General features: G+C 43.2%; 1 protein-coding gene across 6 annotated transcripts in view; it reads left to right on the top strand.

The window, feature by feature from the left end:
* STPG1 (sperm tail PG-rich repeat containing 1) overlaps positions 1-13894 on the top strand; it is a 164161-nt gene that overhangs the window by 20511 nt on the left and 129756 nt on the right. The window lies entirely within an intron of this gene.

The raw sequence follows: 13894 nt of genomic DNA, 5'->3' as shown, positions 1-13894 counted from the left end.
GAATAAAGTCCATTTTCTCTCGAAAGCCGCAATTTCAGTAAGGCGACTAAGCTATTTACCTGCAGACTAACCCCATATTTGCAGGTTAATCGCGATATCCAACTTCACAGGTTCCCTTTAAGGGTGTGCATATGCATACAACCACCATATTCTAGTTCTTTATTTTTCTTTTTCCACTTGAAAAGATTTTAGGTAGATGGTTTTATTTGATGTGCCAGGTTCCCTTTAGGCTATGTGCCCACGATGCAGAAATGCTCAGGATTTTTTCCTGAGCGTTTCTGCATTTCCCTGGCAGAAAAAACGCATGCGGATTGTACATGCGGATTGTACATGCGTTTTCCTGCCAGGGACATGCGGTTATACTCCATATTTTTCACAACATTCTATGCAAGTGACATCAGCATTGTTATGGTTCCATCTTAACTGCACTTAGGGGGGAAAATGCTAGTAGAATATAGTGTTGTTTCGTGATCTCTGGACCCCTTATATCAGCTCCACAAATTTTACTAGGACATATAACAAATTGCTATATAAACATCCAAACATATATATAGACTCCAAACCTAAAGAAAGGTTCGGAGTCTATATAGACCAGGATCCCTAAATACCAACTCAGAGAAGACCCGTTGAATCAATACAGACACCAGTGTCAACAAGGATGTCATAGCATTATTTGACCCATCATAGCTAATACAATAGTGTACTTCACTTTCACTGTTCAGTGTGACTTAAGACTGTCGATCACATATATTAGTTGTGTGCAGCCTTCTAAAGGCTCAGAACCACTATCATAGGGCTCATTTCATGTCCCTTTTTCACGTACCTGTTCTATTCATGTATATACAGTAACTCTTACCCTTTATAGCCTATGGAACGGTTGACATATCCTTTTTTTTCTTGTGGACCATGTGTCTGCAAAAAATTACGGAGACATGTCTCGGATCAAAATCACAATGAAAAGCTATAGGTCCAGTACAGGGATGCAATCTTTTTTTTTTTTTTTTTTTTAGCATGCAAGAAAATCACGTGTTTAATTTAGATTTACTGGCCAAACATTAATGAATATCTGATCCAGCAGAATGATGAAAATTGTCTGAGGCCTTAAAGCAGGGGTGGGGTACCTCAGGCCCGAGGCCTCGATGACCTTTTATCCGGCCTCCAGGCAGATTCCCAGGGACCACAGTGCATGCATCAGCAGCTGTATTTTGCCAGCCGCCGGCCCATTAATGTCTTCTTGCTCTGTGAGCACGCACGCGGTGTTCACCAATGAATGCTGAGGTGCGTGCCATGAAATATTACATCCTGACACCAGTGCCATCGTCGGGACTTATTTTGTGGGCAGAGTTAGCGCGCGATCGGCCCCCGAAGGACGGTATGGCCCTTGGCAGAAAAAAGGTTCCCCACCCCCTGCCTTAATGTAATACCAACTGCTGTCTAGACCTTCCTCACCCAAAGTAAAGACATCCAATATATGAATATAGGCCCCTGAATAAATACATAAACCAGAGCAGACTCTCCAGATACTCACCCCTCTTCCTGAAAGAAGGAGGACAGGTGAGTATCTGCCGTCAGGCCGTGGCACTCAGGAGACTTACCTGCTCTTCATTGTGTCAGAGAATTGGCAAGTATGCATAATGGGGCACATAGGTATGGATTTTCTAAACTATACAACCCCTTTTATTTCATGTACACTGTAAGTGATAAAAGAAACAAAATTTTCCTTTCTTCATAAATTTGCTACAGAAACGTAGAAGATAGAAATCCTCATTTTTTTGTATGTACCTTAACGAGTGAATGAGGAAACTTCTAGCTTATGTTAAAGGTATAGTGCAAGTTGCAATGCAATTAAAGGGGATATCTGGGATTTTGTAAAAAAAAAATAAAAAGTGCCTAAGCACTAATAAGCAGGTAGTTGCTAACTACCTGCTTGTTGTACTTGATGACGTTCTTCACCAGCGATTCAGCTGCTTCTGACGTCACGTCAACAGAGCGATGGCTTCTTTTCTGCTCTACTCTGTTGACAGGGTGGGATTGCCGACATCAAGCTAATTGACAGCCGGAGCCCCGATGCCTAACTGGGTAACAGGGGAAGCCCACTGTCAATCGTCATGACGTCCGCACTCACAGCCCTTCGACAGAGCAGCCTGGAAGAACAAGAGCTGCTCTGATTAGAGGGAGCAGCTGAATCATCGGCATTAGCGGTCTGTGATGGCAAAGAATGGTGCCGAGCAGAATAAGCTGGTAGTTAGCAACTACCTGCCTGTTGATGCTTAGACACGTTAAAGGGATCTCCCTTTAAAGAAGCACTCCAATCAAAATGTTTACCCTCTTAATATATTACAATCATCATATTATATAGCACTGTGTCACATATGAATACAGCCTTGGATGTTAGCTGCGCAGTGCAGTTTTGGTGAATTTTTACGCTTGTTCTCTGAGAAAATTTAAGAGATTTTTTGCATGATCTAGGAAGAATATCTCTTTATAAATGTCCGTCTTCCTAATAATGATCTGATCATTGTGTGTTTTAATCCTAAGGCTACATGTTGTTAGACCTCGGGTTCTGGATTCAGTCACTTTTAGGCCAGGGCTACATGGCAACTTTGGCCGCAACATGTCACGGAGCCAAAGATCGCTATGTGTCGCTGATACAATGTAGCATAATGCTGGTGAATAGGTCGTATTGTGACCCTAGGGTGCTGCGACCACGATAAGCAAGTTTCAAAAAGTCAGTACCCTAGGGGTTGCAATTTGGCTGCAATATAGCAGCAATCTTTGGGCATGCGACCAGTGTTGCCACCAAATCGATCATGTAGCTCAAGCCTGAGGCCACGTTCCCACGTTCAGTATTTGGTCAGTATTTTACCTCAGTATTTATAAGCCCAAACCAGGAGTGGGTGATAAATACAGAAGTGGTGACGTGCTTCTATTATACTTTTCCTCTGATTGTTCCACTCCTGGTTTTGGCTTACAAATACTGAGGTAAAATACTGGCCAAATACTGAACGTGTGACTGTAGCCTAATGGTGAGGCAAGTGGCGAAAACCACAGAATCCTGACAGATAGCGTTATAAGTTAGTGGGGTCCATTGGGCCCTGATTCGATCCATTGTATGATGAATCTGGAAAAACATGATTGTCTTCTGTCATAAGCCATTTTGTCATCTTGATGCGAACGCAGCATATTTCCTTTAATTCTTGACTCACTCCAGGAGCCATATATTTTAAATTCACATTGCTGAGTAAAAAAAAGGCCAGTATCTGTGCAACCAAATCGTGGATTACAAAAGAAACCCAACAGAAACACGGAATATTCAGGGGAGCAGTAGTGCAGGGTGGCATAATATACGGAAGCTGGACCTCTCTAGTCTTCATTCCAGACTAACAGCTCGGCGTTACATTGATTTGGTGGTGGAACCAATAGTATGCCTATTTCTCCAAAGTGAGCCGTTTTCAACGCAACAACATAAGGCCACATGTTTCTCGTGCTATTCTGAGCAACGTGCATGGCCTAAATGTGCTACCATGGCTGAGAACCTGTCTCCCATCGAGCACATCTGGGACATTATTAATCGGCAATTGCAAAGGTAGCTGCCAGCAGCGGATCTTGATGATTTGGGTGCATTCATAGTGGTAGAACATTCCTAAGACAACCATTGAACTTCATTGACAGCATAACAAGTTGTATAAGTGCAGGGATTTCTGTGTGGCACTGAATAAATTGAGATCTTTTCAAAAATGTTTCCATCTTTTCCTAATTTGCATATCATTAACTTCTCTATTGATCCTGTGATCTCCATAATTTCACAAATTCTCCTTTTTGCTGCAATTTCAACATTGAGGAGTATAGTCCTAAATTTCTTAAATTAGCAAACCACACTTTTTTTGTCCAAGGGAGTAAACACTGTAGTAAATCAAAATGGCTGCTGTCTATTTACAATGACAGAAACTCATCCTGGCATGTTAATAGGAGAGGTACTACAGTGATTACGTCCCTAGACACAAAGAGGGTGATTGGCTAATTGAGGGTTTTTAGGAATTTATTGATAGTAACATTTTCTTTTTTCCCCCCAGTTTTTGGAAGACCCTTTTAACGCTGAAACGTGTGTGTATTTTGAGTCTGTAATATATCATCTATATATAATCATGGGCTCATGCAAAGATTTTTAGCTCAGGCAACTTGACAAAATTGTGGCATGTTCCCTTACATGCGGTACTGTGGAGGTGTGCATGTTATAATAACTATTTTCTGCAGCTTCATCTTACCAAATATTTCCCATACATAATTGTACCTTGAACCAAAGGCTAAATAACAAAAATGACTAATGTGCTGAACATTGAAGTAAAATACAATGCTTCCTCCATGCTGTCACTAGAGGGCAAGGTTGAACCATGAAATGCTTTTATGACAGGCGTAATGTAAAACTACACATTTCTGTCCTCCGGCAAGAGGGTCATGAGTCGAATCCGTGTATATGATTTATTATTAGGAATGTCTAAAACAATCTCTTGCTGTAGCAAAATACCCCCCAGAAAGAGACAAGAATTTGAACATAACCTCCATAACTCGTAGCTGTTGCTTTCCGGCTATTCTATATAACACAGGAAATTTGTGAGAAAGTTGTCACTATACAGAAGTATGCAAAAATTTTAGGCAGGTGTGGAAAGTGAGAGTAATAATGTTTTAAAAAATAAAAGTGTTAATAGTTTATTTTTATCAATTAACACAATGCGGAGTGCGTAAACAAAAAAGAAATCAAAATCAAATCAACATTTGGTGTGATCATCCTTTGTGCGAGTGTAACTAGAAGAACTGATGCTGTTTGAAGGCACAGTTTTTGAGGGATCTTGTTCCAAACATCTTGGAGAACTATCCACAGATCTCCTGTGGATGTAGGAAGTGAGCAAATCCTACTGTCTTTTTATGTTATTCCAGACAAACTTGATGATGTTAAAGGCAACATGTCATGTAAAATAACGCTATTAACCTGCAGATAATGAGCTAATCTGACACCACACACTGCCAGGGAAAATAAAGTTAATTTCCTCCCGGCAGTGGGGCTCTCAGTGCCACACGATCTCAGAACACGATTAACTCCTCATCTGCAGGTTAATAGTGTTATTTTATAATAGAGGTTCCCTTTAAGATAAGAGCTCTGTGGGGGCCATATCATCACATCCAGGACTCCTTGTTCTTCTTTACACTGAAGATTGTTCTTGAAGGGATTGTATCAAGTTTATAAGTTATCTCCAATCCATCGAATAGGGTTATAGCTTTCCGATCTCTAGGGATCCAAATACTGGGACCCCTACCAATCCCGATAGCTGGAGCTGTTCATTGGAGTGGTGGTCTATAATGTGCACCCATGCTCCATTCATTTTTTATAGGAGCATCTGCAGTAGCCGAGCACAGTGTTCAGCTGGTCTTCGGCACTCCCATTAAGAATGAATGAAGCAGATGTGCGCATGATCGACCACCAGTCCATTCACAAGAGATTCTTCAAAACCCCAGTTCTTGGGATCAGAGTTGGTCCCAGAAGTCGGACCCAAGGTGATCGGGAAGTTATCCTTTATTCTGTGGATATGGGACAACTTCTAAACTTGGCACAACACCATAGCCCCTTCCTGACATCAGCTGTACATGTACAATGCAAGTCAGGAGCGGATATATGGAGCGGGCTCAGAGGCTTTCTGGCAGAAAATGGCAGTATCAGCCTCTTATAGGCGGGAGGCGAGCTCACTTACATTCAGCATTTACACTGTGATTACCGGGGAGAATGCTGTTCCATGCGCCTTTTGGATCTCCCAACACGTTTGCTGTGTGCCGATGAGTTGCTATAGCAGCCAGGAGTCTTCTGAAGAACCCCGTGCATAATGGACTGCACTGCACTTGGAAGCTGCCTGTTCTCTATACTTAATGGTATAGCGTGAAAGCTGCTGGTTGCAGAGATACCACCATAACCGCAGCAAAGCGACCGCAGAAGCCACCTCAGGAAAGCGACTTCCAGCATTTTCCTGAAATAGCTTCTTCTGAGAATATTTGACAACCTGCTCTGATCTCGAATTGTGTCTTTAATCCGTCCGTACATCAGAAATTGCTTATAGAGACTACTCCTTGGGTGGTGAAGTGGTTATTCCCTATAGAAAAGTCCATACCTGCTCTCAAGGGTTCTAGAGTGAAGAATTCAGAATCCTTTAGACTCCACTCACTGGTTTACCATAGTCTGACGTTATAATTCAGAGGGTACTTGTACCAACAATGTCACACATTATAGAGTAATATACACTGCTCAAAAAAATAAAGGGAACACTCAAATAACACATCCTAGATCCGAATGAATGAAATATTCTCATTGAATACTTTGTTCTGTACAAAGATGAATGTGCTGACAACAAAATCACTCAAAAATCATCAATGGAAATCAAATTTATTAACCAATGGAGGCCTGGATTTGGAGTCACCCCCAAAATTAAAGTGGAAAAACACACTACAGGCTGATCCAACTTTGATGTAATGACCTTAAAACAAGTCAAAATGAGGTTCAGTATTGTGTGTGGCCTCCACGTGCCTGTATGACCTCCCTACAATGCCTGGGCATGCTCCAGATGAGGTTGTGGAGGGTCTCCTGTGGGATCTCCTCCCAGACCTGGACTAAAGCAACCGCCAACTCCTGGACAGTCTGTGGTGCAATGTGACGTTGGTGGATGCAGCGAGACATGATGTCCCAGATGTGCTCAATCGGATTCAGGTCTGGGGAACGGGCAGGCCAGTCCATAGTTTAATGCCTTCATCTTGCAGGAACTGCTGACACACTCCAGCCACATGAGGTCTGGCATTGTCCTGCATTAGGAGGAACCCAGGGCCAACCGTACTAGCATATGATCTCACAAGGTGTCTGAGGATCTCATCTAGGTACGTAATGTCAGTCAAGCTACCTCTGGCCAGCACATGGAGGGCTGTGCTGCCCTCCAAAGAAATGCCACCCCACACCATTACTGACCCACTGCCAAACCAGTCATGCTGAAGGGTGTTGCAGGCAGCAGATCGCTCTCCCCTGCGTCTCCAGACTCTGTCACGTCTGCACATGTGCTCAGTATGAACCTGCTTTCATCTATGAAGAGCACAGGGCGCCAGTGGTGACTTTGCTATATCCTGGTGTTCTGTGGCAAATGCCAAACGTCCTGCGCGGTGTTGGGCTGTGAGCACAACCCCCATCTGTGGACGTTGGGCCCTCATACCACCCTCATGGAGTCGGTTTCTAACCGTTTGTGCAGACACATGCACATTTGTGGCCTGCTAGAGGTCATTTTGCAGGGCTCTGGCAGTGCTCCTCCTGTTCCTACTTGCACAAAGACGGAGGTAGCGGTCCTGCTGCTGGGTTGTTGCCCTCCTTCAGCCCCTCCACATCTCCTGGTGCACTGGCCTGTCTCCTGGTAGCGCCTCCAGCCTCTGGACACTATGCTGACAGACACAGCAAACCTTCTTGCCACAACTCGCACTGATGTTCCATCCTGGATGAGCTGCACTACCTGAGCAACTTCTTTGGGTTGTAGAGTCCGTCTCATGCTACCACGAGTGTGAAAGCACAACCAACATTCAAAAGTGACCAAAGCATCAGCCAGAAAGCATTGGTACTGAGATGTGGTCTGTGGTCCCCACCTGCAGAACCACTCCTTTATTGAGGGTGTCTTGTTAATTGCCAATAATTTCCATCTATTGTCTATTCCATTTGCACAACAGCATGTGAAATTGATTGTCAATCAGTGTTGCTTCCTAAGTGGACAGTTTGATTTCACAGAAGTTTGATTTACTTGGAGTTATATTCTGTTGTTTAAGTGTTCCCTTTATTTTTTTGAGCAGTGTATAATTCAACAATTCAAACAAGAGGGGTAAAAGTTTTATTCAGAACAGTTACGATCTTTTGAGAAAATAGGGGCGACACAAAGCATGATAAGTGCTTGTATCTTATGGTCCAGCCAGATTGTAGAATGAATAAGGGTAAGGCTCGATGTATGAATCTGGCCTAAAGCTGCACATGAACCGGTCACCAGCCACTGTCTGTATACATCCTTAACATGATACTGAATGCATTTTTCGGTAGAGTATGGATATCAGATTAAGGGCTCAAGAAGACAGTTCTCAAGTTACTAACTATTAACAATACAACCAGCTATATGAAAATCCTTGCAGTTTGGTATGTACCTTAGTTTATGTGAAGACTCCTGTAGGCCTCTGGTAAATTTGAGGATACCCACAGCCTAGTCATATGAACTCGCTTTTCAGGAGTACTAATGTATATCTGTCAGTTCAGTTAATATATTCTAGTTATGACTGACAGACTCATTATTATCTGAAAACTTATTGAATGACTTTGAAACTCTAGTTTTGAGCTACTTTAGTGGAAACTGACCCTTTAGACTTTTGTTGATGGCAGTCTGTATTCTGTAAAATGCGAATTGTATCTTCAGAGAGAAAGAGGACTTGAACTATAATGCCACCTATTGGAACAGCAATCCTGAAAGGCAGAACATTGTAGTAATGTGGTAGTAGCCGATTTGATAACTAGCCTTGCCACATGACTTAAAGGGGTTTTCCCACGAACAAAAGTTCATTTTAAAAATTGTCTGTGTCTGACCGTGTACGGAACATACCACATCTCCTGGGCAGGGGAGAAAGCAAAACAGTATGCAGACATTACAGCAGGGGATCACAGAGGATTCATTTTGTGAGGTAAAATGTTGTTTAAAAACAAGCAGTGAAATATTTTACCTCATAAAATGAATCCTCTGTGATCCCCTGCTGTAATGTCTTTATTGTCTTTTGCTTCCTCCCTGTTATGAACTGCTACAAGCACTAAGGAAAGATAGGAAAACTCTCCCTACAATAGGACTAAGCTGATTCCCTACGATGCAGCGGGGGACCTGTTCCTTGTGAACAGACCCGCCTAAGTCCTCGGCTAGTCTGAACGCAGACCTATAGATATAAGGGAGGGGTCCCTACATGAACTAAGGACTGGGATATAGTTGGACACCTCCTAGCAGAAATAGAAGCAGAGCAAAGACAAACAAACAAAAAGTACTAGTGGTCCAAGGACCAAGCAAACTACAGAGTTAGGTACAAGGCACCTGGCTAGCTTAAGAGTAAATGAAACACTGAAGTCCAGCAAGGCCAGAAGGGGGGAGCTGGATTATATAGGCAGAAATTCATGTGACCAACTAAATAGAAAAAAACTAACAGGAGGGTTCTAACAGTACCCCCTCTTCTATGAGGATCCTCCGGAACCTCCAGGCCCAGGTCTATCAGGAAACCTCTTGTGAAACGCTCCGACAAGTCTAGGAGCAGAGACATCATCCGCCTTTACCCAGGAGTTATCCTCGGGACCGAAACCTTTCCAAGCGACGAGATACTGCAATCTCCCTCTATGCCATCTAGAATTAAGAATGCGAGAAATTTCATATTCACCGTCCTCCACCACCGGAGGAACAGAGACAGTGGCGTCCCTATCCGAAACCTCAGCTTTTTTCAATAAGGAAACATGAAACACCGGATTAATCTTCCAGGAGGTAGGAACCTCCAACCTAACAGCAGATTGGTTAACTACCTGAAGCACCTTAAACGGCCCTACAAACTTCGGGCCCAATTTCTTAGAAGGAATCCTCAACCGCAGATAATTAGAGGACAACCAAACCATGTCACCAACCGTAAACAAAACCTCTTGACGTTTCCTGTCAAAGTACCTCTTGGATTTTTTGTTGGCCTCTTGAAGGTTACAATGTACATCAGTCCAAACTCTCTCCAAATCACCGGAAAAATTCTCCTCCTCCGGCACAGCCGATACCAATTTGGAGAATGACCCAAACGACGGATGTCTCCCAGTACAACAAAAAAAAGGAGAACACCCAGCAGAAGAGGATGTATGGTTGTTAAGAGCAAATTCAGCCAGTGGCAGAAACTCAGACCACCCCTCTTGATTGTCAGCCACAAAACAATGCAAAAACTGTTCAACATCCTGGTTCTTTCTTTCCGTCTGTCCATTAGACTCCGGATGATATCCAGATGAAAATGATAAATGAACTCCCAACCTGTCACAAAAGGCACGCCAAAAACGAGCCATGAACTGAGGTCCCCTATCAGAAACAATGTCGGTAGGAACGCCATGGAGCCTGACAATTTCCTTAACAAAAGCCTTAGCGAGTGTCTTAGCGCAGGGCAGTTTGATGAAAGGAACCAAGTGACACATCTTGCTAAAACGTCTCACGACCACCCAGATGACAGTGAAACCCTCAGAGGCAGGAAGGTCAGTAATAAAATCCATAGCAAGATGCGTCCAAGGTGCACTAGGAACCTCCAGAAGGCAAAGCAACCCCGCAGCTGGAGCATGTGAAGACTTAGATCTAGCACACACAGTACATTGACGCATCCACTTAATGACTTCCTTCTCACACCCAGGCCACCAAAAACTGCGACCGACAAGTCTCTTAGTCTCCGAAATTCCTGGATGACCTTCCAACCGAGACTCATGACACTCCACAAACAAATCTCTCCTAAAGTTCCTAGGCACAAGCAACCTCCCATGGGGAGTGTTAGATGGGGATTCCTCCTGGGCTTTCAGAATCCCATCTTCCAAAACGGAGTCCAATGCTGCTATCACAACACCTTCCTGTAAAATGCTCTCCTCCTCCTCGGTACCAACCATGGGAGAAAAACTGCGAGATAAAGCATCAGCTTTTACATTCTTGGTACCCGGGATGTAAGTAACAGAAAAATTAAACCGCGAAAAAAAAAGTGCCCACCTAGCCTGACGGGCAATCAAGCGCTTGGCAGCATCAAGATAGATCAGATTCTTATGAACAGTGAAAACCTGAATGGGAAATTTAGCACCTTCCAAGAGATGACGCCAATGTTCGAATGCGAGTTTAATCGCCAGCAATTCCTGATTACCGACATCGTAATTAAGTTCGGTCTCAGAAAATTTTTTTGAAAAAAAAGCACAAGGATGTACTCCATCCTTGTTTTCCTGAGACAAAACAGCACCGACCCCCACTGAAGAAGCATCAACCTCGACCAAAAAAGGCTTGGTCTCATCAGGCTGCATAAGGATGGGGGCAGAACTGAACCTCTCCTTGAGATACACAAAAGCTTCAATGGCCTCAGTAGTCCACTGGACCGTATGCGCACCTTTCCTGGTGAGATCGGTCAGCGGCTTAACAATTATAGAAAAATTCTTAATGAATTTTCTGTAATAATTGGCGAAACCCAAAAATCTCTGTATCGATTTCAAACCAATAGGCCTAAGCCATTCCTGCACCGCCTGAACCTTCACCAGGTCCAACTCAAAGCCCTCGCTGGAGATAATGTAGCCCAAAAAACTAATTCTCTGCACAGCGAACTCACATTTCTCCAGCTTAGCAAAAAGTGAATTGTCACTCAACAGCTGCAACACCTCACGCACGCTCTGCCAATGAGACTCCAGATGCGGCAAATAAATCAAAATGTCATCCAAATACACCACCACATTCTTACCGATCAACGGTCTTAGGATGTCATTAATAAGGTTCTGAAAAAACGCTGGTGCGTTGGTAAGACCAAAAGGCATAACCAGATTCTCAAAATGACCCACCTTAGTGTTAAAAGCAGTTTTCCACTCATCACCTTCCTTCATACGTAACAAATTGTATGCCCCCCGGAGATCAATTTTAGAGAACCACTTGGCCCCCACTAACTGGTTGAACAAGTCAGGAATTAATGGCAGTGAGTAGGAATTGCGTACTGTAATTTTATTAATTTCACGAAAATCCAGACATGGACGTAAACCGCCGTCCTTTTTTTTAACAAAAAAAAAATCCAACAGCCACAGGTGACTTAGAAGGTCTAATGTGACCGGCGGCCAAGCTTGTCTGTATGTATTCCTCCAAGGCCTTTCTCTCAGGGATAGTAAGATTAAATAAGCGACTCTTGGGAAGAGTAGCTCCAGGGACAAACTCAATAGTACAATCATTGTCCCTATGAGGAGGCAAAACTTGCGACTCCTCCTCAGAAAAAACCCTCCAAAAATCCTGAATAGGTACAGGTAATTCCCCTCTTTCCACCGCAGCAATGCGACCGTTACAACATTTATCATAACACTTAGGACTCCAAGACTTAATTTCATTGGTAGACCAGTCCAGTACAGGATTGTGCAATTTTAACCAAGGTAACCCCAAAACCACTGGAGAAGGCAAATTATTTAATACCGCCAAATCCAAATTCTCTTGGTGAATACGATTAATGGTGAGGGGAAATTCAAAAACCTTGTGAGTAATACATTACAAGGGAGAGCCATCAACAGCAACCACAGAAATAGGAGATGACAAAAGTTTGGATTCTAATTTAAATTTTTCCAAAAATCCCTTATCAATCACATTGAGTGTAGAACCACAATCCACAAATACCCGAAATTCAATCAACTCCTCCTGGAATGAGGTGCTTCCAGAAAGAAATACTCCTTTTGAGTTTAAACAAGCTATACGGGCGTAACTGACCTCTTTTTTTTTTTTTCTTTGTTCAAACGAAGCACACAGTTCTTAATAAAGTGGTCAGATTTACCGCAATAAAAACACAATCCCTTAGCAAACCTGCGGTATTTTTCCTGAGAGTGGGGTGACATCGCCCCAATCTCCATCGGTTCTCTACCTTCCGAGCAGACCCTCTGAAAACTAGGAGCTGCCATAGCAGTAGATTTCTCTTCATTAATCCTAGAACGCAGTCTCCTGTCCACACGTATAGCTAATTGCATTGCCTCCTGCAAGGTTCCAGGTTTTGGGAAGGCAATCAGTAGATCCTTAACCCTTTCACCTAGACCAGCAAGAAACAGACATTTCAATGCTGAGTCATTCCATTCCACTTCAGCCGACCATCTTCTGAAGTATGTACAATAATTTTCCACATCACCTGATCCCTGCTTCAAACGTCTTAATTCAGTTTCAGCAGATGAGACTCGATCAGGATCATCATACAACAACCCCATAGCAGAAAAAAAATCTTCCACAGACCTAAAACACGGATCATTAGGTTGTAGAGAAAAGGCCCATCCCTGTGGTTCTTTGCGCAAAAGTGACATTATAAACCCAATGCGCTGTGATTCATTCCCCGAGGATCTGGGACTTAAACGAAAATATAATAAACAAGCGTTTTTAAAGGAAAAAAAATCTTGCTGTTTACCATAAAAGAAATCTGGCAGTCCTACCTTCGGTTCGACAAAATGCGCTCCAGGGCAGCTACTCACGTGTTGCTGGAGCTCGGCCACCTCCAAAGACAGTCCCTGCAGGCAACTCCTGAACCGACACCATGCTGATATCTGGAATTTCTTTCCTTAGAGTGTTTTATTTTTTTCTGGTTGGACTTACTGTTATGAACTGCTACAAGCACTAAGGAAAGATAGGAAAACTGTCCCTACAATAGGACTAAGCTGATTCCCTACGATGCAGCGGGGGACCTGTTCCTTGTGAACAGACCCTCCTAAGTCCTCGGCTAGTCTGAACGCAGACCTATAGATATAAGGGAGGGGTCCCTACAAGAACTAAGGACTGGGATATAGTTGGACACCTCCTAGCAGAAATAGAAGCAGAGCAAAGACAAACAAACAAAAAGTACTAGTGGTCCAAGGACCAAGCAAACTACAGAGTTAGGTACAAGGCACCTGGCTAGCTAAAGAGTAAATGTAACACTGAAGTCCAACAAGGCCATAAGGGTGGAGCTGGAATATATAGGCAGAAAGTCATGTGACCAACAAAATAGAAAAAAACTAACAGGAGGGTTCTAACACTCCCCTGTCCAGGAGATGTGGTATGTTCCATACACGGTCAGACACAGACAATTTTTAAAATGAACTTTTGTTCGTGGGAAAACCCCTTTA

The sequence above is a fragment of the Phyllobates terribilis genome, unplaced genomic scaffold, assembly GCF_046119375.1.
Source record: "Phyllobates terribilis strain yellow unplaced genomic scaffold, ASM4611937v1 Scaffold_2__4_contigs__length_985480577, whole genome shotgun sequence".
Taxonomy (NCBI): Eukaryota; Metazoa; Chordata; class Amphibia; order Anura; family Dendrobatidae; genus Phyllobates; species Phyllobates terribilis.
This window is presented reverse-complemented; position numbering and strand designations above follow the sequence as displayed.